The 26,902-nt window shown below is 42.8% G+C and overlaps 1 long non-coding RNA gene across 1 annotated transcript; it reads left to right on the top strand.

Annotated features, from left to right (window-relative positions):
- Positions 1-306: 306 nt before the first annotated feature.
- Positions 307-13,775, top strand: LOC138737489 (uncharacterized). The gene is made up of 3 exons (XR_011340972.1): positions 307-392; positions 13,460-13,599; positions 13,708-13,775. It is a non-coding gene; the product is annotated as an uncharacterized lncRNA (long non-coding RNA).
- The last annotated feature ends 13,127 nt before the right edge of the window (positions 13,776-26,902 follow it).

The raw sequence follows: 26,902 nt of genomic DNA on the forward strand, positions 1-26,902 counted from the left end.
AAATTTAGATACACTACATTCTGTCCCCTATAAGGGATCTTTTGTGTCCATCATGTACAGTTGAGGGCGACACCCCGCTCACCACTGATTGCCAACCAGAAAAAACACCTCTACTTTCTATTAGTTAACCAATCCTCTATCCATGCTAATGCATCACTCCATCTCCAAGCATCCAGATCTTCTGTATACCATAAATATTCATGTATACTGCAAAAAAAATTTCCCCCTTTTTCCCCTCAAAAATAGGGGGGGGGGTGTCACATTATACACAAGAGTAAATTTTTTTTTTTAATTCTGCAGGTGAGCAGGTGAGCGGTAGTCACCAGCACGACTTGGGTAGCCGGCCAGGCGAGCGGTAGTCGACAGTGCGACTCAGGAGGCTGGGCAAGCGGGTGAGTGGAGAGACATGAGTGTGACTCAGGAGGCTGGGCGGGCGAGCAGAAAGATGCGAGCGCGACTCAGGAGGCCGGGCAGGTGAATGAAGAGATGCGAGCGCGACTCAGGAGGCCGGGCGGGCAAACGGAGAGACACAAGCGTGACTCAGGAGGCCGGGTGGGCAAACAGAGAGGCACGAGCATGACTCAGGAGGCCGGGCTGGCGAGCAGAGAGACACGAGTGCGACTCAAGAGGCTGGGCGGGTGGCCGAGCGGAGAGATGCCAGCGCGACTCATGCGGGTGAGGGGAGGGGGGTCGTATTATACATTGGGGTAAACATTTTCCCCCTTTTTCCCCTCAAAAATGGGGGGCTCACATTATACACGAATATTTACAGTAAGTATTTTATGTGGATCATTAAAAGAACAAAGAAAAACGTGAGATGGAAACATCAAGGGTGAGAATTCCAGAATAGAATTGTCACAGTTGAAAGCACATTAACCCATTGTTTAATTGAGCAATTGTGGAAAGATCGACATCGATTTAATGATCAATTAGAGTGAAACATTTTAACTAAAACTATGAATTTATGTCCATGTAAAATTATCGTAGGTTTTGTAAGTATTGACAAGTAACATTTTAGAAAGACATGGTTTAAGGGATTAGATTTTTAAAATGCTTGCATTTAAAAAATGAATTGATATTTAAGATAATTTTAGTAGAGCAAGTGAAACAGAGTATTGAAGATTTGTCAGAACAGGAAAAACAGCAACATTAGGGCAGCATTGTTGGCGAAGTGGTTAGTGTAACGCCTTTACAGCGCCAGTGATTGGAAATGGGATTCAAATCCCAGGCTGTCTGTAAGGAGTTTGTGCATTCTTCCTGTGTCTGTGTGGGTTTTATTTGGCGGCTCCAGTTTCCTCCCATTGTTCAAAACATACCGGGTGTATAGGTTAATTGAGTGTAAATTGGGCGGCACAGACTCGTGGGCTGTAAATGCCTTTATTTGGCTGTATGTCGAAATAAAATAAAAAAAATCTTAATTGATCAAATCCAACCATTGGGAAATGAATGCCTTCAAATGTAAATTTACTTTTTGATGTTGGACATCATTACCGATACCAACACTGATTGCAAAATTTGCTGAGAATGTGTGAACTAGAACATCAGAATGATTTATCAAATAAGAAATGCTGACCTCATCTTAATTCCTAATCCAACATGGTGAAGACTAACACAGTGGCAGATGCAAATTATTCGCAAAACTTTTTTTCTGACACTTGTATACCTCACATGCAGACACTGCTTGAATGCAATCAAGTAAGAATGAAGGAGTTACGTGCCATCCCCACATAAAATGGATCACTGCTGGATAATAGCATAAAATATGCTGATCTGATTTCGACTTCATCACAAACATTCCTTGTTCTCTTTTGTGGCAAAAACTGCCAAGAATTGGAAGGACTCTATCATGGTCAGAACAGCCCAGCAGCTGCAGAAGATAATCATCCTAATCAAGGACTGAACACACAGAAAATAAATTCCTTAGTAGATAAATTATCCCAAAATATGCTTGAATAGTTTGAGTAGTGCAAAGGACTTAGAAGTTCCTTGTGAAGGATCACTTTGGTAGCTATGGATGTTAGTCAATGGACTGCTGAAGCATTGTGGTTTATTTTGGGTGGTGACTTTAGTTCATGTCTGGAAGGCTTTAACTATGTTTAGGATGTGATAGATGCTGGGATACTATTCGACATGCCCCTGTGCATTCCGCTTGGAACTGTTCAATTGGAATGTCTAGACCTGAAAATGATCACAAACACAATTTAATTTTGGTTTAAAAAAAAAGATTTTATTTTTAGGTGGAACAAGATAAGGACTGAGGAGGAAGGAAATAGAAGAATTGATTATCTCACTGTGAAGCATATATAGAAAGAGAAATCAAGGGAAAGAAAATTTGGATGAAAAGTTTTTAAGTGTAAAATGTTTAGAAATTGAATATCTCCAGCATTAATTTAAATTTGAAAGAATTATACTCCATGTTTGGATAGACTGTTTATCAGTACAAGGGAGGCAGACTGACAGCATTTACTACTTTTAATGTAGATGTGATATGTTTGATTCACTCGCACTCGTACTCTAGAGTATGACGTCAATCAAACTAAAAGCTTCAAGGAAACAATTCTTCAGTTCTGGCAGTGGAATTTCCATTGAACAGCAGTATGTTAGTTAGAATTGCTAGTTTAACTATGGTGATAGCAACAAATGAATAACTAATAGAGTATACATGACTCGCCAGCCAATGTACTTGTAATGCAATTGCAATTAATTGTGTCAAATTTCTGTGTATATTAATTTTTACCTGGTTTGTAGAATTCAAGGGTTAATCAAGGGCTGCATGGTTGACGTAATGGTGAGAGCAACGCCTTTACAGTGCCAGTGATAGGGACTGGGCCTGGGTTCAAATCCCACACTATCTGTAAGGAGTTTGTATGTTCTCCTCGCGTCTGCGCCGGTTTTCTCCAGGGGCTCTGGTTTCCTCCCACCCTTCAAAAAACATAATGGGGTGTAAATTGGGAGGCACAGACATGTAAGGCCGAATTGGCCTGTTACAGTGCAGTAGGTCTAAAAAAAATGTTTTAATTCGAGATAAGTAACTGGAAGGAAATAATTTACAACATTGAGGAAATGGTATTGGAATGGAAATAGCTGGCACATTCTTTAATTAACCCAATGGTAATCTTCTTCAATACAGCCATTTCCTTGATTCTATGATCTCCATCACAAGTGATGACTTGTGATACACTTTAATGGTTAACAGAAAGCTAATTTTGGGCAGTAACCAGATGGACATTTATTGGATTTCTGCAGAAATAGCATAATTGCTTTCACATATAACATTATGTGTTACTCAAAATTATCCAGCTGTTATATTAACAAACTTTGAGCAATGTAACCTCACGTAATAGGAAAGCAAGATTATGACGGGCTTTTTAAAGGTAATGTAAAACTACATTTAGAATGTAATGTACATTAAATTCTTTAACTTTAGGAAAACAAAGAGTTGTCACTTTGTCAAGGGTCCCTCACAGATAATGGATTCATCAAACAAATTAATGGGAGAAAGGTGAGAGACTGGGATTATTATAATTAGGTACTTGATAATCAACATGAACATGATGGGTCTGTTTCTGATGCTAATATTGTGCAAATAACATGGAGTTACTCACCAATGAAGCTGGTCCTTTGGATATCTGTATGCATGTTGGCCACCAATCACTCACCTCAACTGATCTTTATTTTTCTTTCATGTAATGTAAAAACATAACGCTGTAGAAACTCAGCAAGTCTAATAGTGTACTTTATATAAGCAAGATAAAGGTGTATAACCAGTGTTTTGGGCATGACCTTTTCATCAAAGTTATCCCGAAACATTGGTCATATATCTTTATCTTTGCTATATAAAATACTCTTTGACCTGTTGAGTTTCTCCAGCATTGTGTTTTTATTTCAACCATGCGGTTTGCAGTCTTTTGTGTTTTACTTTTTTCTTTCATGTTCCAGATACCTTGTGCTCCACCTCCCACTATATATTGGACGGTTTACAGCAGTCATTGAACTTATCAAACAGTGTATGAGAGCAAACAGGAGCACTTGGGAAAGGCCCACTTAGTCACAGGGAAAATGTGCCAACTCTACATAGACAATGATAACTGCTGCTCTGCTGTGCCACCCCAAACTATGTACTCGAGCTGGATATCATAATGAACCAAGCATCTTCCTTTTGTGTCACAAGTTCAGTGAAGCTCAAGTAATGCAAAATTATTGTTCACTCCATTTAATTCCCTTGTGAAGTCCTGATATATTTCTGAATTTGGTCAAACTGCTGTTAATTGCAAGAACAACACATAGAGATCAAGTCAAATTTGATTTAGGGGAAAGAGTAAAAGACTTGCATTTATAGCGTGTATCCATATTTTTAACTAGTATATCAAAACACTTAATTTTTAATTAATTACTTTGAAATGCAATGACTGTTAGCTTCAAGCTACTCTGTGCACATTAATATAAACCACAATAAGACTAAAGTGAAATTAAAATGGTTTCAATGCTGTCTGGTTGAGGGGGCAATGCTACCCAAGAGATGAGAAATTCTTCAACTTCACATAGGACTCTAGTTTTCTGAATCTATGAATTTTTTTTTAAAAAGGAAACCAGATCTCTAATTTAACATCACAGATAATAACAAATGACCAGATGTTCAGTCATGGCAGCGATTCAGATTGTAAATTGAAATTCTTGGCATGAGGCGTATAGCTGGTGCAAATTGTAAGGTGACACAAATTGAATCAAATTGAGCACAGGGGCATGGCATGTGCCGCTGCTGAGGGCACATTGTATCAGGGAAGCAAAGGTCTGGAGGAAGTCCCCAACAGATTTCTCGGTTGACTACAAAGTTTCACTATCCCTGGTCATTGAAAATGCAACACTTCCAATACAATATTGGTGATTCTGATATTATCCCTCATTCATTATTGCATGGTTGAGTGATTTAGGCTGCAAATTTGAGGGAAATATTTCAGTAGCAATTGGGTCAAGAGCAGTGATTCTCAACCTTCCCTTCCCACTCACATACCACCTTAACCAATCCCTTTCTAATCACAGAGAACTTCTGGCATAGGGAATTACTTAAAGCGGTATGTGAGTGGAAAAAAAAGGTTGAGCACCACTGAATTAGTCAGTTACAGACCTGCAAAGGAGCATTGCAGACGTTTGTCACTTACTCAATCAAACCCTTAGAGATTTCTCCATGAATGAGACCACTGGAGCAGACATGCTCTGAATTTCTTATTGTTAATAAAGGTATTGTTACCTTTCTGCAGTGTGCAACCATTATGATGAGTAATCCTGATTGGATATGTTAAAGGCATTTATTTTAATTTATTCATGTAATAGAAGCAGCACCGAATATGTCTAGCATTTATTTTTCATCCCAAATTTTTTTTGAGATGGTGCTTTGGAACTATTGTGGAACACTTGCGTGGGAAATTCCTCGTGTCATGAGCTAAAGATGAAGGGACAGTGGTGTTGTCCAAGCTCAGGATAACAATAGGGTTGTTTTCTGTGAACCAAAAAATAGGTGTCAGGAGAGTTGATTGAGGAGTTTAAAATAATCCATCAGTGGGTAGTTCAAGGATCAAGGAGGGCGATCCAAAAAAATTTGGAGAGAACATACAAAAGGATGTGAAGATTTTTTTTTTCAAGAAGTTGTAGAAACAGGTAGAATTACACCATTTAAACTACATTTAGACAGGTATATAATAAGAAAGTATGAGAGGGATATGGGCAAAGACAGCCATGTGGGACTTTCTTAGATAGGCAACATGTCATCATGAACGAGTTGGGTCAAATGGTCTGTTTCCATGCTAAACAACTCTGAGTCAGAGGGTGTTCATGACTTATTAGAGCATCAGAGACCAGATCAAGTAATGAATTAAAATAGGAATTGGATAGATCTTAAAACTAGAGGAGTATGATCCAGTGATCATTGGGGGAATCACAGATGGAAAGTGTGAGCAAATTTAAAGCCCAGGGATTCACTATCTCATTGGATCTTTCCTGGACCAGACACGTGAATGTCTTCATGAAGAAAGCACGTCAGCACCTCTGCTTCCACAGGAATTTGCAGATGCTTGGTATGATGTATGTTCTTTGGCTTGGCTTCGCGGACGAAGATTTATGGAGGGGGTAAAAGTCCACGTCAGCTGCAGGCTCATTTGTCACTGACAAGTCCGATGCGGGACAGGCAGACACGGTTGCAGCGGCTGCAGGGGAAAATTGGTGGGTTGGGGTTGGGTGTTGGGTTTTTCCTCCTTTGCCTTTTGTCAGTGAGGTGGGCTCTGCGGTCTTCTTCAAAGGAGGTTGCTGCCCGCCAAACTGTGAGGCGCCAAGATGCACGGTTTGAGGCGATATCAGCCCACTGGCGGTGGTCAATGTGGCAGGCACCAAGAGATTTCTTTAGGCAGTCCTTGTACCTTTTCTTTGGTGCACCTCTGTCACGGTGGCCAGTGGAGAGCTCGCCATATAACACGATCTTGGGAAGGCGATGGTCCTCCATTCTGGAGACGTGACCCACCCAGCGCAGCTGGATCTTCAGCAGCGTGGACTCGATGCTGTCGACCTCTGCCATCTCGAGTACTTCAACGTTAGGGATGAAAGCGCTCCAATGGATGTTGAGGATGGAGCGGAGACAACGCTGGTGGAAGCGTTCAAGGAGCCATAGGTGATGCCGGTAGAGGACCCATTATTCAGAGCCGAACAGGAGTGTGGGTATGACAACGGCTCTGTATACGCTTATCTTTGTGAGGTTTTTCAGTTGGTTGTTTTTCCAGACTCTTTTGTGTAGTCTTCCAAAGGCGCTATTTGCCTTGGCGAGTCTGTTGTCTATCTCATTGTCGATCCTTGCATCTGATGAAATGGTGCAGCCGAGATAGGTAAACTGGTTGACCGTTTTGAGTTTTGTGTGCCCGATGGAGATGTGGGGGGGCTGGTAGTCATGGTGGGGAGCTGGCTGATGGAGGACCTCAGTTTTCTTCAGGCTGACTTCCAGGCCAAACATTTTGACAGTTTCCGCAAAGCAGGACGTCAAGCGCTGAAGAGCTGGCTCTGAATGGGCAACTAAAGCGGCATCGTCTGCAAAGAGTAGTTCACGGACAAGTTTCTCTTGTGTCTTGGTGTGAGCTTGCAGGCGCCTCAGATTGAAGAGACTGCCATCCGTGCGGTACCGGATGTAAACAGCGTCTTCATTGTTGGGGTCTTTCATGGCTTGGTTCAGCATCATGCTGAAGAAGATTGAAAAGAGGGTTGGTGCGAGAACACAGCCTTGCTTCACGCCATTGTTAATGGAGAAGGGTTCAGAGAGCTCATTGCTGTATCTGACCCGACCTTGTTGGTTTTCGTGCAGTTGGATAATCATGTTGAGGAACTTTGGGGGACATCCGATGCGCTCTAGTATTTGCCAAAGCCCTTTCCTGCTCACGGTGTCGAAGGCTTTGGTGAGGTCAACAAAGGTGATGTAGAGTCCTTTGTTTTGTTCTCTGCACTTTTCTTGGAGCTGTCTGAGGGCAAAGACCATGTCAGTAGTTCCTCTGTTTGCGCGAAAGCCGCACTGTGATTCTGGGAGAATGTTGTTGGTGACACTAGGTATTATTCTATTTAGTAGAATCCTAGCGAAGATTTTGCCTGCAATGGAGAGCAGCGTGATTCCCCTGTAGTTTGAGCAGTCTGATTTCTCGCCTTTGTTTTTGTACTGGGTGATGATGGTGGCATCACGAAGATCCTGAGGCAGTTTTCCTTGGTCCCAACAAAGCTTGAAAAACTCATGCAGTTTGGCATGCAGAGTTTTGCCGCCAGCTTTCCAGACCTCTGGGGGGGATTCCATCCATACCTGCTGCTTTGCCACTTTTCAGTTGTTCGATTGCCTTACATGTTTCATCCAGGGTGAGGACCTCATCCAGCTCTAGCCTTAGGGGCTGTTGAGGGAGCTGGAGCAGGGCGGAATCTTGGACTGAGCGGTTGGCACTGAAAAGAGATTGGAAGTGTTCTGACCATCAGTTGAGGATGGAGATCTTGTCGCTGAGTAGGACTTTGCCGTCTGAGCTGCGCAGCGGGCTTTGGACTTGGGGTGAGGGGCCGTACACAGCCTTTAGAGCCTCGTAGAAACCCCTGAAGTCGCCAATGTCCGCGCTGAGCTGGGTTCGTTTGGCGAGGCTAGTCCACCACTCATTTTGGATCTCCCGGAGTTTGCGCTGAAGATGGCTGCATGCGCGACGGAAGGCTTGTTTCTTCTCTGGACAGGACGGCTTTGTAAGGTGAACCTGGTGGGCAGCTCGCTTCTTTGCCAGCAGCTCCTGGATTTCCTGGCTGTTTTCGTCAAACCAGTCCTTGTTTTTCCTGGAGGAGAAGCCCAGTACCTCTTCAGTGGATTGCAGTATGGTAGTCTTCAACTGATCCCAGAGGGTTTCAGGGGACGGGTCCGTGAGGCGGGTTGCATCGTCGAGCTTTGCTTTGAGGTTTGCCTGGAAGTTTCCTCTCGCTTCGTCTGACTGCAGGTTTCCAACATTGAACCTCTTTCTGGGGGCTTTACTGTTCCTGGGCTTTGGCTTGAAGTGAAGGTTGAGCTTGCAGCGAACCAGCCGGTGGTCAGTGTGGCATTCCGCGCTAGGCATGACCCTGGTGTGGAGCACATCTCGTTTGTCACTTTCTCGCACCAGGATGTAGTCCAGGAGGTGCCAGTGTTTGGATCGGGGATGCATCCAGGTGGCCTTAAGGCTGTCCCTCTGCTGAAAAAGGGTGTTTGTAATGACAAATCGCTGTTCTGCGCAGAGCTCCAACAGGAGGCGCCCATTGTCGTTGCACTTGCCGACGCCATGCTTGCCCAGGATTCCTGGCCAGGTTTCTGAGTCTTTGCCGACACGAGCGTTGAAGTCGCCCAGGATGACAACCTTGTCGGTTGTAGGGGTGCGTTGGATGAGGTTGCACAGGTCGGTGTAGAACTTGTCCTTTTCTGCTGGTTCCGCCTGGAGGATTGGAGCATAGACACTGATGAGGGTGATGCGATGCTTGTTTTGAAGGGGGAGTCGCATGGACATGATTCGGTCCGAGAGTCCTGTCGGAAGGTTTTCGAGTTTGGAGGCAATGAAGCTCTTGACCATGAAGCCTACACCAGATAGGCGTCGTTCATCCGAAGGCTTGCCAGACCAGTAGAGTGTGTTGCCCGTGCCGCGTTCTTGGAGGCTGCCTACATCTGCCAGGCGGACTTCACTGAGAGCGGCTATGTCGATGTCAAGTCTGAGGAGTTCATGTGCAATGAGGGCAGACCGACGTTCAGGTCGGTGGCTGTCAGCCTTGTCTAGCATGGTTCTGATGCTCCAGCATGCTAGCTTGAGTTTGTGAGCATCTTTTGAGGGGGAGGACGTGGAGGGGGAGGACGTGGAGGGGGAGGACGTGGAGGGGGAGGACGTGGAGGGGGAGGACGTGGAGGGGGAGGACGTGGAGGGGGAGGACGTGGAGGGGGAGGACGTGGAGGGGGAGGACGTGGAGGGGGAGGACGTGGAGGGGGAGGACGTGGAGGGGGAGGACGTGGAGGGGGAGGACGTGGAGGGGGAGGACGTGGAGGGGGAGGACGTGGAGGGGGAGGACGTGGAGGGGGAGGACGTGGAGGGGGAGGACGTGGAGGGGGAGGACGTGGAGGGGGAGGACGTGGAGGGGGAGGACGTGGAGGGGGAGGACGTGGAGGGGGAGGACGTGGAGGGGGAGGACGTGGAGGGGGAGGACGTGGAGGGGGAGGACGTGGAGGGGGAGGACGTGGAGGGGGAGGACGTGGAGGGGGAGGACGTGGAGGGGGAGGACGTGGAGGGGGAGGACGTGGAGGGGGAGGACGTGGAGGGGGAGGACGTGGAGGGGGAGGACGTGGAGGGGGAGGACGTGGAGGGGGAGGACGTGGAGGGGGAGGACGTGGAGGGGGAGGACGTGGAGGGGGAGGACGTGGAGGGGGAGGACGTGGAGGGGGAGGACGTGGAGGGGGAGGACGTGGAGGGGGAGGACGTGGAGGGGGAGGACGTGGAGGGGGAGGACGTGGAGGGGGAGGACGTGGAGGGGGAGGACGTGGAGGGGGAGGACGTGGAGGGGGAGGACGTGGAGGGGGAGGACGTGGAGGGGGAGGACGTGGAGGGGGAGGACGTGGAGGGGGAGGACGTGGAGGGGGAGGACGTGGAGGGGGAGGACGTGGAGGGGGAGGACGTGGAGGGGGAGGACGTGGAGGGGGAGGACGTGGAGGGGGAGGACGTGGAGGGGGAGGACGTGGAGGGGGAGGACGTGGAGGGGGAGGACGTGGAGGGGGAGGACGTGGAGGGGGAGGACGTGGAGGGGGAGGACGTGGAGGGGGAGGACGTGGAGGGGGAGGACGTGGAGGGGGAGGACGTGGAGGGGGAGGACGTGGAGGGGGAGGACGTGGAGGGGGAGGACGTGGAGGGGGAGGACGTGGAGGGGGAGGACGTGGAGGGGGAGGACGTGGAGGGGGAGGACGTGGAGGGGGAGGACGTGGAGGGGGAGGACGTGGAGGGGGAGGACGTGGAGGGGGAGGACGTGGAGGGGGAGGACGTGGAGGGGGAGGACGTGGAGGGGGAGGACGTGGAGGGGGAGGACGTGGAGGGGGAGGACGTGGAGGGGGAGGACGTGGAGGGGGAGGACGTGGAGGGGGAGGACGTGGAGGGGGAGGACGTGGAGGGGGAGGACGTGGAGGGGGAGGACGTGGAGGGGGAGGACGTGGAGGGGGAGGACGTGGAGGGGGAGGACGTGGAGGGGGAGGACGTGGAGGGGGAGGACGTGGAGGGGGAGGACGTGGAGGGGGAGGACGTGGAGGGGGAGGACGTGGAGGGGGAGGACGTGGAGGGGGAGGACGTGGAGGGGGAGGACGTGGAGGGGGAGGACGTGGAGGGGGAGGACGTGGAGGGGGAGGACGTGGAGGGGGAGGACGTGGAGGGGGAGGACGTGGAGGGGAGGACGTGGACCTGTCCTCGGGCCTGCGCAAAGGAGCTAAAAGCTCCTTTGGTATGATGTATAAAACCTTGGAAAATTTCTAAAGATATTTAGTGGAAAATATGTTGACTGACTGCATCATGGCTTGGTACGAGAACACCAATACCTCAGAGTGGAAAGCCCTGCAAAAGGTCTGTCCCAGCCTAGTACATCACAGGCAAAACTCTCCCCATCATTGAGAAAATCTACATGCAATGCAGCTGCCGGTTCGGTCGCAACCACAATCATCAAGGTTTCACACCACGCAGGACGTTCTCACTGCTTCCATCGGGAAAGAGGTCTAGGTGCCACAAGACTATCACCACCAGATTCAGGAACAGTTGCTACCCCCCCCCCACCCCCCCATCATCAGACTCCTAAATGATAAACTCAATCAAAAACTCATTTAAGGACTCTTAGCTTGCACATTATTTATTGTTGTTTTGTTTTAACCTCTGCATTGCTATTGTATATGGAGGAAATGTGACCTCCCTGCCTGTCTGCAATGTGTGTATTGTGGGTGGTCACATGTCCCCATCTGGAATGTATTCGGAAGTCACATCACCTGTCAATCAAGGTTGGACTCTAGACATTAATTAGTGCACACTTTGCCATTGGCTAATTGAAATGACTCAGTGTTTCTATTGTCTAGACACACAGATTAGTACTATATTTAGCACCAGCACAGAGCACATTTTGCTTTCTCTGCCTTGTGATGATAGCCCCGACATCGTTCCATGCCAGGTCACTTCTGTGGATGTCATTTGGAAGGGTCACGAGTAAGGTGTGCATTGCCCTGAAGTTGAGCCATAGTATTTGTAGAGATCAATACTTGCAGTAGAACTGCACCTCCGGATGATTCGGGATTCAGGATTATGTGTTATACCCCTGTGTGCACAGTATGTACTAGAGCAGCCTCCCAGTGATCATGGGTCTGGGAGGGTGAGTGTACCCTTGCGTACAGTGAGTACCAGAGCTGCCTCCCAATGATCAGGAATCAGGTAGGCAGTAGAGAACACCTGCTTATAGTGTGTGAAAGTCGGCACTGCATGTGTGAGTTAGTATTTGCGTACTGTTTAATGTTTTCCAACTCTCTTTTATAAATTGTGCATGTGTGTTTTATTCCCGTAATGATTTTCCCACACTCTCCTATAAATTGTTGTTAATAAAAGTTACGTGATTGCAAACCCTTGTGTCCAGACTTGTCTCTCGGAAAACCCACTGAACATGATAGTCTTTCTCAACTCAACAATTACACAGTCAATCTGTTTACATTCTCTTTCTTTTGTTTAAGTTCCTCTCTTTTTAAACATATCTTTTCTTGAGTACAGCTTTTGCACCACCAATAAGTAGAAATTCTGCCTGGCCCACAGGGAAAAAAGAATCTCAGGGTTGTAAGTGATGTCATGCATATATTCTGACATTAAATATGAATGTTGAGCTTTGTATAGTAAAATAACATCTATGAGAAAAATACTGATGGATGGGGGTGATGAGGTTGGAACAAATCATTGTTGCTCTTTCTGTGACATTAGTTCATGCAGCTGGAGTCAGGTTTCCCTCAAATTCACACGTTATCCTGAGCTTGGACAACACCACTGTCCCTTCATCTTTAGCTCATGATATGAGGAATTTCCCACGCAAGTGTTCCACAATAGTTCCAAAGCACCATCTCAAAGAAAATTTGGGATGAAAAATAAATGCTAGACATATTCGGTGCTGCTTCTATTACATGAATAAATTAAAATAAATGCCTTTAACATATCCAATCAGGATTACTCATCATAATGGTTGCACACTGCAGAAAGGTAACAATACCTTTATTAACAATAAGAAATTCAGAGCATGTCTGCTCCAGTGGTCTCATTCATGGAGAAATCTCTAAGGGTTTGATTGAGTAAGTGACAAACGTCTGCAATGCTCCTTTGCAGGTCTGTAACTGACTAATTCAGTGGTGCTCAACCTTTTTTTTTCCACTCACATACCGCTTTAAGTAATTCCCTATGCCAGAAGTTCTCTGTGATTAGAAAGGGATTGGTTAAGGTGGTATGTGAGTGGGAAGGGAAGGTTGAGAATCACTGCTCTTGACCCAATTGTTACTGGAATATTTTGCTTGAGAAAATTGTCATTGGCCCATTTCCTTTGGAGTTATGAAACTGTGCACATAACAAGTCAATTATGCACGATTAATACAGTGGTTTTCAAACTTTTTCTTTCCACCCACATAACCACCTTAAGCAATCCCTTACTAACCACAGAGCACCTATGGCATAGTGGTATGTGAGTGGAAAGGAAAAGGCTGAAACCCTCTGGACTAACTCCTTCAGGCCGGATAGTTACAGTGAGTTTTAAGACTACTTAATGCAAAGGAAATCTGCTCCTCTGGTGGATTACTGACCCAGTGCCAGTATTATTGGTTCTATCACTAACCTAGCTGCCTTTGCTTCCAGCTGCTCTCCTATGTTTCTTCTTTCTATTCCTATAAATCTTTATTGTTTGTTTTTAGAATTGTATCACCATCTGGATAGACATCATTGTTGGCAAGTCACCAGCAAAAATGTTGCAAAAACAGCCTAAGCATTGTTTGGACTTACCTTTGGGGGGTCAGAGAAAAGGTTAAGTATCCATGGATACTTCCACTGACAGGTTTGGAAAATTTAACCCAAAATAATATAAAATTGACACTTTGGAGCTGGTATTAATTAGTTTTGTGCAACAAGAAGATCTTAATTTCTTCACTTTTTTTTTCCTCAGTTCTCACAGGCTAGCAAATACCTTTCATGCTATACTGAGCTATGTATCGGCAAAGCCCACATATGGATTCAGGTAATGGAAATTTACCCTTATAGTCTCATAAATTACTGCCCAAAAATATGAGATACAGGATAAAATTCACTCATGTGGAATTAACATGGGAAAATATGGGTCAACACGCAATATGAAAGAAACAACACGTGCATTTGATTTTTTTTAAACTCCCATTATTTGATTCATGAGGAGAAAATCTGATAGATTTTTTAGCATAGTGAGTTCACATTGCATCTAGCAGGTTTTCATTTTTCATATTATTTACCCTCATGATGTTTGAAATAGAGCTGTCAAGGTTAAGAGCCGGTTGTAAAGTAAACCTAAATGATCATTGCTTGTTGTTGTGAGTTGTATCATTAAACTATCTTATCTAAACATTTAAATTGTGCATCTTCAATCAAACTGAGGACTGAAAGATCATAAGGCATCAACAATCACTTGTGCCTCCAACAAGAGATTGCTTGTCAGCATCCAAAACAAATCTTCTAAGTGGCCATTACATCCGCTAACACCTCTGCTGTATACGTTGATCATATCAATGTTATTGAGAAAAGAACTTCCCACGGGAATACATCCCATTGAAAATATGGATTTGATTAACAGAAGATTGTGATTTAGAAGTTTTTTCCAAGAATGCGACCCATCCATAAGCCTAAGGTCGTCTGTCATATGGATTGAGGAATGGCTAGAGTGAGAATGGTTAACAAGAGTAGGCATTATGAACGAGATTCTGATTTTGACCCAAAATGAAGTCCAATTCAGTTTGTTTCAAAGTTCAGATTTATTGTCAGAGCACATACATGATATCATACACAACCTTGAGATTCTTTTTTCCTGTGGGCAAGACAAAAACAATTGTACAAAAGAGTGAAATGTAAATAAATTGCAATACAGAAAAAATATTCAGTAATAAATATGTGCAAAATGAGTGTCCTGAAATGATTTTCTGATGGAGTTTGTTGTTTATGAGTCTGATGCAGGATGGGTAGCAATTGTTCCTTAACCTGGTGACATGAGTCTTGTGGCAACTTTACCTCTTTCCTGATGGCAGCGGCGAGAACAGAACATATCCTTAGTGGTGTGGTTCCTCAATGATTGCTGCTGCTCTCCGATGGCAATGTTCCATGTAGATTTTCTTGATGGTGGGCAGAGTTTTGCTTGTAATGTACTGGGCTGATGTAGGTTTTGCAAAGCTTTCTATTCAGAGAAATTTGTGCCCCATACCAAGTGGTGATGCAGCTGGCCAGCACACTTTAGAAGTTTGCCAAGGTTTTCGATGTCGTATCAAAGCTTCACAAACTCCTGAGCAAGTAGAGGCACTCATGAGTTTTCTTCACATAAGTGTGTTGGGTCCAGGAAAGCTCCTCTGAGATGGTGACTCACAGGAAATGAAATTTGTTCACCCCCTCCACCTCTGATCGCCGAATGATCACTGTGTCGTTGACCTCTGATTTTCTCTTTCTAAAGTCGACAATCAGCTCCTTGGTTTTGATGACATTGGTACACTAACACCAATCTTGCACTCATTCAGCTAATTTTTTAATCACCCTCCAGCACACTGACTAATTTCCCCTTCAGGTACAATCCACTACTGTCATATCATCAATAAATTTATAGATGGTGTAGTCGTAATTGTCATGAGTGTAAAGCAGGTAGAGCAGGGAATTACAAACGCAGCCCTGTGGTGCTCTGATACTGATAGAGATGGCAGAGGAGATGTTCTTATCAATCCTTTGATTGTAGTCTGAATGTAAGGAAATCAAGGATCCAATTACGCAGTGGTGTATGGAAACCCAGGTCTTAGAGTTTGGTGATCTCTTTTGAGGGGATGATGATGTTGAATATTGAACTGTTGAATTCTAACACTCTTGCCATTGCAGGACATCGGGGAACTAGAAACCTTGTATCAGTTTCTTAGGACATAAATTACAAGCCAAGTCAACCATCATTTTGGCGGAGTGGGCGAAAGGGCTATGAATGTCTTTCTCAATCCGCAATCCAGAGAGTTCCAAGCATTTAAAAGTTTGTGCTATGGGGGATGGAGAACATCTATCCTAATGTTACTGCGGTACACAGAAGTGGACCCAATGAGCTGAGCCCAATGTGGATTTACAAAAGCATGTTTAACATTTTTTGTTGGGTTTCTTTAAAGATGTTTCCATGAAAAAAAAACAAGCAATTAAGATTCCAAATGATGTGTTAGTCCTTGTCATGACAGAATTAGAGTTCAGGAGTAAGGAAGTCTTTATTTTCTTTTTCTTTTCTATCCTTGGTGAGGTTTTTTTTTAGAATATTGTATGTAGTTTTCGTCTCCATACTGGGGAACTAATGGACTTGCCATTCATGGGGTGCAGCAAAGATTAACTACTTTGGTTCTGGTGATAGTGAAGTTGCCATATGAAGGAAGATTGAGTAGATTAGAATTTATAAGCATGAGAGAACTCATGAGAAATGTAGCATTCCTTAAGGTCTCGAAGGATTTGATAGAGGGAAATTCTTTGTCTTGTCTGAGGAATTTAGCACACAAGAACACAGTCTCAGAATAAGGCTAAAACCATTTGGGGTGAGGAGAAATTTCTACATTCAGAATGTGGTGAATCTTTGGAAGCTTGAAGATGGAATGTTTTACCTGGGCATCAGGCACAAGGATATAAAGAGGAGGAGAAGCTGCTCTGGAGAATGAAATATTGTTACCTTCACAAACTATATCAGACAGTTATTTGACACTGTCAGCACAGCACACTGTTTGAGTTTGTCTCAGGGTGGTTCTGCACTGAATCATGTTATCAATCACATTCTAGCCTGAGCTCACTTCCCTGCTACTTGCAGTGTAATCTATTGTTCGTGAAAATAACAGCGGCAATGATTGTTGTCTTATAGATTTCTTACAAACTTCTTTATAACTTGCATAATCTGCAAGTTTGAGTAGCATCCAAAATTTTGGAAATACAGTCATTTCAAAGCCAACAAGTTTTATGTTCATGGAGACTCCAGATGCTGTAAACTGGAGTAAATAAAAACAATCTGATCAAAAACACACAGCAGGTTCAATGGGAGAAAGAGAATTGTGGATGTTTCTGGTCAGGACCAGTTTAATAGTGACAGGATAGGAGGGTTTTAGAGAAGAATCACTAGGGGTTTGGGAACCAGGGAGGAGAATCAGAATTTATTATCATAAACATATGTCACCAAATTTGTGTTTTATGGCAGCATTACAGATGCAAAATTGCTATAAATTACATTTTTTTTAAAAATTAGTGCAAAAAGGAGAGAAAGTAAAGAAGGGTCTGTGGTGCTTTGTCCATTCATAAATCTGATGGCAGAGGGGAAGATGATGTTTTTGTACAGTTGGGTGTTTGTCTTCAGGCTTCTGTACCTCTATCCTGATGGTAGCAGTGAGGGTTCTTTATGATAGAGGTTGTTTTCTTGAGACTCCCCCTCTGGTGGATGTCCTCAATGGAATGAAGATTAATGCCCATGTTGGCAAAGGCCAAATTCACCACTCTCAATAGTCTTTTCTTGCTTTGTGCATTGGCACCTCCATAACAGGCAATGATTCAACCAGTCAGAATGCTCTCCACAGTACACCTATAGAAATTTGCAAAAGTCTTTTGTGACATGCCAGATCTCCTCAAACTCCTTATGAAATACACCTGCTGGCGAGCCTTCTTCATGATTGTATCAATTTGGAGATCCCAGGATAGATCATAAGAGATGTTGACATCCAGGAAGTTGAAGTTCTTAACACTTTCCACTGCTGACCCTCGATGTTCTCCTGATTTCCCCCTCCTGAAGTCAACAATCAGTTCTTTATTTCTGCTAATATTGAGTGCAAGGTTGTTGTTGTGACACCACTCAACCAACTGATCTATCTCACTCCTGCATGCTTCCTCATTGCAATCTGCTGTCAAAGATTCAGTTCTATAGGGAGGTGCAGAAGCCCAGGGTTTGAAGCTTGCTGACCAGTACTGAGGTTCTGATGGTCCTGAAAGCTAACCGGAAGTCACTGAGAAGATGCCTGTTGTACATGTTGCTGTTATCGAGGTGATCCAGGGCTGAATGAAAAGCCAGTGATTGTGGTGGTAGGCGATTTGCAGAGGGTCTAAATCTTTACTTGGGCACAAGTTAATTTTGGCCATGACCAACCTGTCGTCACAGTGGATATGAGTGCTACTGGATGACTGTCATTGAGGAAACTCAATCTGTTCTTCTTGGGTAGAGTGATTGATGGCCTTTTGAAGCAGGTGGCAACAATGAGAGACTGAAAATGTCCATTAACACTCCAGGTAATTGGAAGGCATAGGTTTCACTACCCTTCCAAGTTTGCCATCAGGGCCTGATGCCTTGCGAGGGTTCATCCTCTTGAAAGATGTTGTGACGTTGGCCTCAAAGACATATCTCAGGGTTGCCAACTTCTGCCAGGATTCTCAGTCACACCATTGAATTCTCCTTTTTAAAGTGAGCATAAAAGGTATTCAACTCATTGGGTAGTAAAGGATCACAGCCATTTATGATGTTAGGCTTCACCTTCTACTTGCCTGCAAGCCCTGACATTGGTGCCAATTATGTGACCCTGTTTCTAGCTTCCCCAGGAATTGCCTCTTTGCTGCTGAGAGAGCCTTCTGTGGATCGTACCTGGACCTTGCAGAGATCTGGATCACTGGTCTTACACGCCATCAACCGAATCTTCAGCAGCTGCAGATACTTTGGTTCATCCACGTCTTTTGGTTGGGGTCCTCACAGTATGTGGGTGCACATTCATCCATACAAGTATTGATGAAGTTGGTGACAGTGGTATATTTTCAAGTTTAAATGTGAATCCTTGAATATTGTCCAGTCCACTGATTCAAACAGTCCTGCAGGTTCTCTTTCATCTCCCTCGGCCATATTTTCATTTTCTTCACCACTAATGCTGTAGTCTTCATTCTCTGCTTGTACACAAGTGGTACTAGTACAGCAAGGTGATCAGACTTGTCAAAATGTGGACATGGGAAGACTTGGCAGGCGTTATTGTTGGTAGTGTAGCAGTCATCAAGTGTGTCGGCCCTTCTGGTTGTGCAGGTGATGGTTTGTTAGAGACTTCTTCAAGTTGGCCTAGATGAAGTCTCCTACAATGACCGGGAAGACATTAGGGTGTGCTGCTCATGGCTGCTGATCACAGTCCTCAGTCTCTCCAGTCCCAAGGCTAATGTTAGCCTGGGGCAGAATGTCAACAGCAACCATAATGATGGCAGAGAATTCCCTCAGCTGTTAGAATGGATGACAATTGGTTTTCCTGGCCAGGGAGCAGAACTGGGACCTAACCATCACATTTGTACACTAAGGTGAATTGCTGATGCTGGTACAAACTCTGTCTCTTCTAGTTTTTCCTGATGCTGGTGTCCATTCCACCAGCCTGTACCCCTGTGTCAGGAATGTCCTCGTTCAGCCATATCTCAGTGAAGCACATCACACAATAATCTCTGATGACCCTCTGCTGTTGTAATCTGGCTCTGAGTTCATCTAGTTTTTTTTTTAATATAAATATTGTACTTTGGCCAGAGAAGGGTGTTGGGCAGAAGGAGAGGATAAAGGGTGGAGATGGAAGACGGAGGCAAAAATTGGCAGATGTCAGCCAAAATGAAAGACAAGGGAGAAAATAAAGGGTGTCAAGTGGAAGAAGATGAGTCATACAGGGTGAGGCAGGAGGGTGGTAAAGAAAGGGGACTGGAATCTGACGAGTAAATAATTTAATAATGGTAATATAAGAGAAACTATTAGGGAGGAGGTAAAGGATAATTGGATCAGATGAAACTGAAGGGGTGGGGGAGGAGGGGAATTGTGTGTGGAGTGGATGCTCATACACTTATTATACAATACTTATTTAATTTTATATATGTGATGTATTCATCTCTCTCTTGCTATACTGAATATATATCGTTTGTCTGTATGTGTTGTGTCTGGATGTGTTTACATGTTTTTGCATCAAGGACTGGAGAACGCTGTTACGAGCTGATTGTGCAGCGACTACAAATTTGAAGGTATAGTTTGCTCCTGTATGAAAGGGAATGAAGGAAGAGCTTTGGAACTAATCAGTTCTTTTTTGATAAAACTGAATTGTCTAACCGAAAACATAATATCATCTCATTCAAGTTTGAGACTATTTCTTTAGATATCCGCAAACTAATAATTGGACAGCATATTTGACAATAAAAGTTGACATTTATAAAAGAAAAGCAGTATTAGACTAGTTTTCTATCATCTTTTTAGTCACAGAATTCCTGCTACTGCCCACATTTATTCTTTCAAAGTTGGTCCGATAGAAACTCGATTTTTACTTTATCATAATCATTTCCCCATTTTAGAAAGTATAAATATTACAAGCACAACAGATGGAAGTACCTTAGTTTGCAAACAAGATTGTTGCTTCTACAGTTTTGTCTTTCTGGCACTCACTGTCTCTTCAGTTTGCTATTTATTTATTTGTCTCAAAAATTCCTCCCCGAAACATACAAGTTTATCTTGCCTTCAGTCACCTTTCTCAACTCAGACTGTCATTTGTTGCTCTGTGTTTATATCTACTTGGTGAAGCACCTCGGGACATCTTCAGCAGAGAAGTTATTCTAATACTGAAATCATTAGTCCAGTTCACTGCATGCAGACACTTGGGTACATTTGCTGTGAGCAAATGCCTGCTGCACCACAGGCAGTAATAATATATTTTGGTACTTGCATGGGATATTGTGGAGGATGAGGATCCATTCAATTCTTCCAATAAAAGATAAACAGCTGTACCTTGTGACAACAATAAGCAGTTAAAACCTTTTTGGAATTCAGTAAATATTTAGGGTCACTTCAATTTGTGTTCATTAGACTACTTTTACATTGATCATTACCCATGACAGCATCAGCTGATAGATATTTCATTAATCAGCTCATATGTGCATTGATCACCCAGACATTTGTTTCTAGCAAGAAAAATGAGTGAAACTTGCAGTTTATGCAATTAGTGAGATATCATTGTTCTGGTCATCGATAAAATCTCCAAGAACAAATGTATTCTGCAATTATGTGATCTCACAACCTGCATGAGGTTTGCTATTTATTAATCTCCTGTGAGAAAGAGAACATGGAATTGTTTTGGTACATTTTTCAAATAGCAATTTTGATGCCTTCATGAAATGATGATCATTGGTGTCTGAAATGTAAAAAGAGGAAGAAAAATTCCAAGGGCAGCATCAAATTGACCAGAGGTTCTCTCTCCAATTAAAGAATCACCATTAGACCAACAACGCCTGCTCCATGTGGATCATCAAAATTATTATCAGATTAGCTACAGGCACTATGAAAGTGCCCTGTGGGTCCTTGAACTCACAAGGGGCAGCATTCTGACTGTTCTTTCAACCCTAAGAGTGGAATAAGGCATCAACCCAAAGCCAAATGAAGAGGAAATTTCTGACAATGTGCCACCACGCAGGTGTACCATAGAGAGCATTCTGGCTGTGGGAAGCTTTGCCTCATAAGGAGGCGCCAACACTCTGGACAAGAATAAACTCCAGAGGCACTGGACTTCACTCCATCGAGGACATATACTTGAGGCAGTGTCTTAATAAAGCAGCCTCTATCCTCAAATACCCACAGCACCCAGGCCACACCCTATTCACTCTGCTACCATCAGGAAAATGATACAGGAACCTAAAGACGAGCACTCAACGGCACAAGGACAGGTTCTTCACTGCTGCGGTCAGATTCCTGAATAATCAATGAACCAGACTATTTTGTGCACTATTTTTTTTAAAGTAATGTTGTAAGATGGTTTATAACATAAATATTTACACTGTGATGCTGCCACAAAGTACCAAATTTCAGACTTGGTTATGACAATAAATTTTGATTCTGATTCCATGTCAAACTGCCGAAATATCGACAACAGGAAGAAGTCACCCTGCTCTCTAATTTTTAACATGCTGATGTGTGAATAATAAAATGAGCCAATGCAGTTTCACTCACATTACACAGCATTTTCAAATTAACTATCATTTGAGCCTTTTGTATTTCATTTCTTAGGTTTGAGAAACATTACACAGCATCACTGTACAGCGAGGAGTGCTCTAATTTCGATCCCATCTCTAGAGTAGTACCGATGTAGAGTTGCCCACTTTCCAGGTCATTGCATCTGTGGGGTTGATAGGTTAATAATATATTAATACAAAATAAATTGTCTTTAGTGTTGGTAAGTGGCAGAATCTTGAGGAAAATGTGAATGTGGAAACGTACTTGCACACATACACAATTTTTCCAGAAGTCTATTCCCTAGGACCACATTTTTGCTAGCTACTTCCTCTTTCATTCCATCCCTTTTCCTAACCCACTCCCTCACTCTCCACCCTCTTCTTTCTATCATATTCCCTTTTCTCAGCTACCTTGTAATTCCTTCTCCAAGCATTGCTCTTCCTCTTTGCAATTTTCCATTTCCATCTCCACCCTCCAACCAACTTTGCTGGGGTTAGGCTGCACCTCAGGCATGTATGTACTCCAGAGTACTCACCAATGCCGACTGAGCCAGAGAAGGTACTGAATCACACCAGTTCAGTTACACAACTGCAAATGTTTACTGTATGTGTGTAACAATTCATACATTTCCTGTATTTTATAGTGAGAATACTGCATCGTAGTTTTGAAGATACATTCTTGACATCCAGCTGACAGAGAACACACTTGTATCTTGGTTGAAGTTTTCAATACATAAACCTCTGATAAACTGCCTCATGGTGGCAAGTTAGTGAGTAAGGAATCATATGCTTGACAATAAGCCTTTCCAAATTCAAATAGAGCCATTGTTCCATTTTAAACTGTACTTTTATTGTAAAAGGGCAATTATTTAGTGTTAAGAAAGAATTGTCTTCAGATGCTTAGTTATAGCTGAGAGAAATCCTTGGTGAGATGCTTATCTTTCACATCAATGGGCCACAACAAAGATAGAACAAAATAAGGAGGTCCATTTAAATGTTATCTTTCATTCTGTCAGGATGGTACCACGCACTCTTGAGCCAAAAGAGAATTCTTGAAGTGAAGACACAATTTAAGAAATGAGGCTGCCAATAACAATTGGATCATCTGTTTTACTGATGTTGGTAGAGAGAAAAAAATGGCCAAAATACAAAAAGGATTTCCTTCCTTTTCATGGAAAGGAAACCATACGATTGCTGATAAATATTAAATCTGGGAAGGCATAAAGAGAAATGCCAGGTAAAAATGTTTGCAACTGGTTCTCTTAAGTTTTAAAGAAATCTGTCCTAAAAATATTTCACCAATATTACAAGTATTTCAAACATGTGTTTAAGGGCTCCACACATTTTGTGGAAAATAATATAACTAAAACTTTATATCAGATATCCTGTACATTTCTATGTGATTTTTCTCATGCCAATTTGGCTTCAGGAAGTTTTCATGAATAATGCTTGCACCACAGTAACAACATCAGACTAAAACTTGCAATGAATTATTCCTACTACAGTAAAACCCCAGCTATCTGGCATCAGTGGGGATTGGGAGATACTGGATATTGAATTTTAAGTTTGCTAGAGATTGTGTTGCCTGTTTGGCAAATTAACGGTGAAATGCTCCAATTTTAAAGTTTTTTTTTACCAATTTTTTGCATTTTTTTTTACAGTTGCTTCTTAAGGCTTGAATTCTGGGTGGCAGGAGTTTTACTGTATAACCGATGATTTGGGCATGAGAGGGAAGAGGAGTAGAAGTCAACAGACAAAAGATGTTAATTGGATAAGGATGGGACTGGTTGGATATTATTCATGCCAACAAAGCTTTCTTCCATTTTGAAATAATTTGCAATAATAACAGCTGAATGATTCGATGATTTAATCGAGAACTACACAAACCATTTCCTCTCTTAGGATTTTGCATTACACCAACCAGAGTTAGTATCTATCACATTACGGATATCAGACTTCATGATTATCCTTGCATTGCAGATGCTCATGAGATAACCAAGATGGAGACCTTGAAGCAGTTCTTCAAGATTAGAGGAATTTATTGGAGCTGAAGGGGTGCTGTTTGAATGTTGAAAGGATCAATGCCTCCAGTTTTACTTTCAGTGTTAGAAGGGGAATGTATTTTGTGTTCAAAAAGAAAATGAAATATTTGAGAAATGGTGCTGTCTGCTATCTGTTCAAAATGATGTCATACTCCGTATGAAAAATAAAAAGCTGCCTAGCTGTATTAGTTCTCTATTCATTTCCCGGACACATCGTGATGCCCCTATTGTGGTTATGGCGGCAATATTAATTATCCTGGTGTGCAAAGAATGTCAGAACTCCAAAGATTAGCAGATCTTAATAGAAAACTTATTGAACAGCAAGATTTTTGTTGCTGGTGCAAAGTAAACACTTGTATGTAAAAATAAAATAACTATTATATGCCAGAAAGCAGTTTTCAATTTTGTAAGCAAAAAAAATACTGTTTTCATTGAACTCTACCATCTAAAGAGGCAAGCTAATATTAAAAAGTCAAATTAGTTCTCAATAGCATTAATGTTTGTGTTGAACAAGGCAGCAAATCTGTTTTGATTAATACAAGAACATGTAAGATAGAATCATTGCTTTACGATAACGTCTCAAAAGAATAAAATATGTGTGTATTAGTCTGAAATATGGCAGAGAATTTAGAAGTGATGATTTTGGAAGAATGGTCCATGTATTCATAATGTTGAAGTCATAACATCTCCTGATATCACTGACAAATCACTGTTGTCAATTTTCTCCAGTGCCACTCAGTTATGCGTTTAGGTGTCTCACTGAAAATCGGTCAGACATGATTGTTCCAAGAGAAGAAAAGCTCTAAACTGTACATGTGCTCCTCAAAAAAAACAATCATTTTGATTAATGTGGAATGAGCCAAAAGAGCAAGGCCTGGCATAAATTTTAAATAATTATTCATTCAGACATTCAATGCACAATTTTCATTTCAAAATAGTTCAACAAATGCAAAGAAATGTCATATATTGCAGTCAGCCTTGAATGGCTTTCTAAACTATGCGATGCGCAAGTCTGATTGAATTCTGGTCCAGAGAGTAGCCTGTCAAATATAATACAGAGGGTGGGAAAAAAAACTTTGCAATATGTGAGCGCAATGTCAACAAACCTTTAAAAAGTATTGTGTGGCAATTATATTACTTCCCAGCCACAATAAGGGAGACAAATTAACATTATGCATACATCTTGCAGTTGCATTATTTGGCAATGTACAAAGTTCTGAATGTTCAGCTTAATCTGTCGAAGTAATTTAGTTCAAAAATTAAAAGTATTGCTCATTAATAATTATACTTCAAAGTTAGGTTTGCTAAGTTATATTTGTTGTTGACTCAAGGTGAATTCACATTTTGGTGCTTAGTAAATCAAGATTTATGACTGTTTTCCACTTCGGTATTCACAGGTATTATTGATAAAATTAGAGCAGGAGGTAGATGATATAGAGTTGCTTGCAATTTGCTCTTGAGAATTGTACTGATTTTTATTATGACCAAGTATTTCTGAACTGGAGAGACCATGTCAAAATGTGTCAGAGACCCTCCTCACTGCAATTTTACTTAAATACAACTGGACACAGTTAACAGACCAGCTGATCAGAAAAATTTCTTCTTTGGAATGCCTACGATTTATCTGCACACCTGCTCCTTCACCTATTATTAAGGCAATGATGGAATTACTTACAAATTCCAAATAAGACAAATGGCATTTGTACTAGATCTGCTGCTTTGGACATTAAGGACCCTACAACCACATCACAATTGTGCCAATTCATTCAATGGAGGCTGAACCTTTAAATTCAATCTCACTTCTCTCTGTATTACGCAGTCAGTTTGTTCACATTTGTTATCTGTTTACAGTTCTTTTATTTGTTTGCATATTTACGCTGTGTACAGTCTCTTTATTACATTGCCATTGACTGGTAATTCTGCCACACCCGCAGGGAAAAAGGAATCTCAGGGTTGTGTGTGATGACATATACGTACTCTGACAATAAATCTGAAATCTGAAAACTGTTGAATGACGGATGCCAAATTTTAATAATGCATATTGTACAATGTTTGTCATTTTGATAATATGCCCAGCCGTAGCCCCAACCCACCATCCTAGAGAACAATTATTCATATAAGAGGCTGTTATTAATTGAATACCTCAGCATTCAGCACAATTATTTCTCAGAGGCTGGTGGATAAAATGTTCTCCTCTCTACAACTGGATTCTGGACTTCTTGGTTGAAGACCTCAGTCTGCCCAGGTTGGCAGCAAAACCTCAAGCACTCTTACAATGAGAATGACACAATGGTAGATGGCCTCATCGGCAACAATCATGAGTCTCATTACACAGAGGAGGTTGAAAGGCATGTACAGAAGTGCAAGAGCAACAACATGAACAAAACAAGAGAAGATTGTGGACTTCAGGAGGATGAAGGACCAATCCCCACTACATATCATAGAGAGAGAGAGAGAGGAGATCAAAAAGTTCCATGGCGCTCATTTAAAGACGACCTATCCTGCAACCACAAGCGCCTCCTCAATAGACAGGAAGGTGCCGCAGTTCCTAAGGACATTGAAGAGGGCACCCTAACAACACTACAAGAGCACAACTGAGAGTGTCCTGGCTGGCTGCATCATGGTGTGGTATGGTAGCCGCAAAGCATCTGAACGGAGGTCAGTTCGGAGGGGGATTAAAACTGTGAGAAAATAATTGATGTCTCCCTTCCCTCTATTGATGACATCTACAGGAATGGTGCTTAAAGAAGGGTCAGAACATCCCTAATTGAAGACCCTTACATTCCAGCCTGTAACATCTTTGAGATACTGTCCAGGAGGAGGATCAGGAGCATAAATAACCAGGAATATGAAACTGGGAAATAGCTTCTACCCACAGGCAGTGAAACTATGGAACAATCCTAGAAACCCATAAATTATTTTTATACCTATGTATTTTGGATCACTATGTATTGTATATGTGTCGTTTGTGTGTAGATTGTACCATGTGTGTGCACTATGATCTAGAGATGCACTATTTGGTCAGGCTGAATATGTATAGGAACAAGCAGATGACAATAAATTTGAGTTTTCATCAGACTGCATCCAGAGGAAGGCACAATGGCAAAG

This window comes from Narcine bancroftii, chromosome 6, assembly GCF_036971445.1.
Source record: "Narcine bancroftii isolate sNarBan1 chromosome 6, sNarBan1.hap1, whole genome shotgun sequence".
NCBI lineage: Eukaryota > Metazoa > Chordata > Chondrichthyes > Torpediniformes > Narcinidae > Narcine > Narcine bancroftii.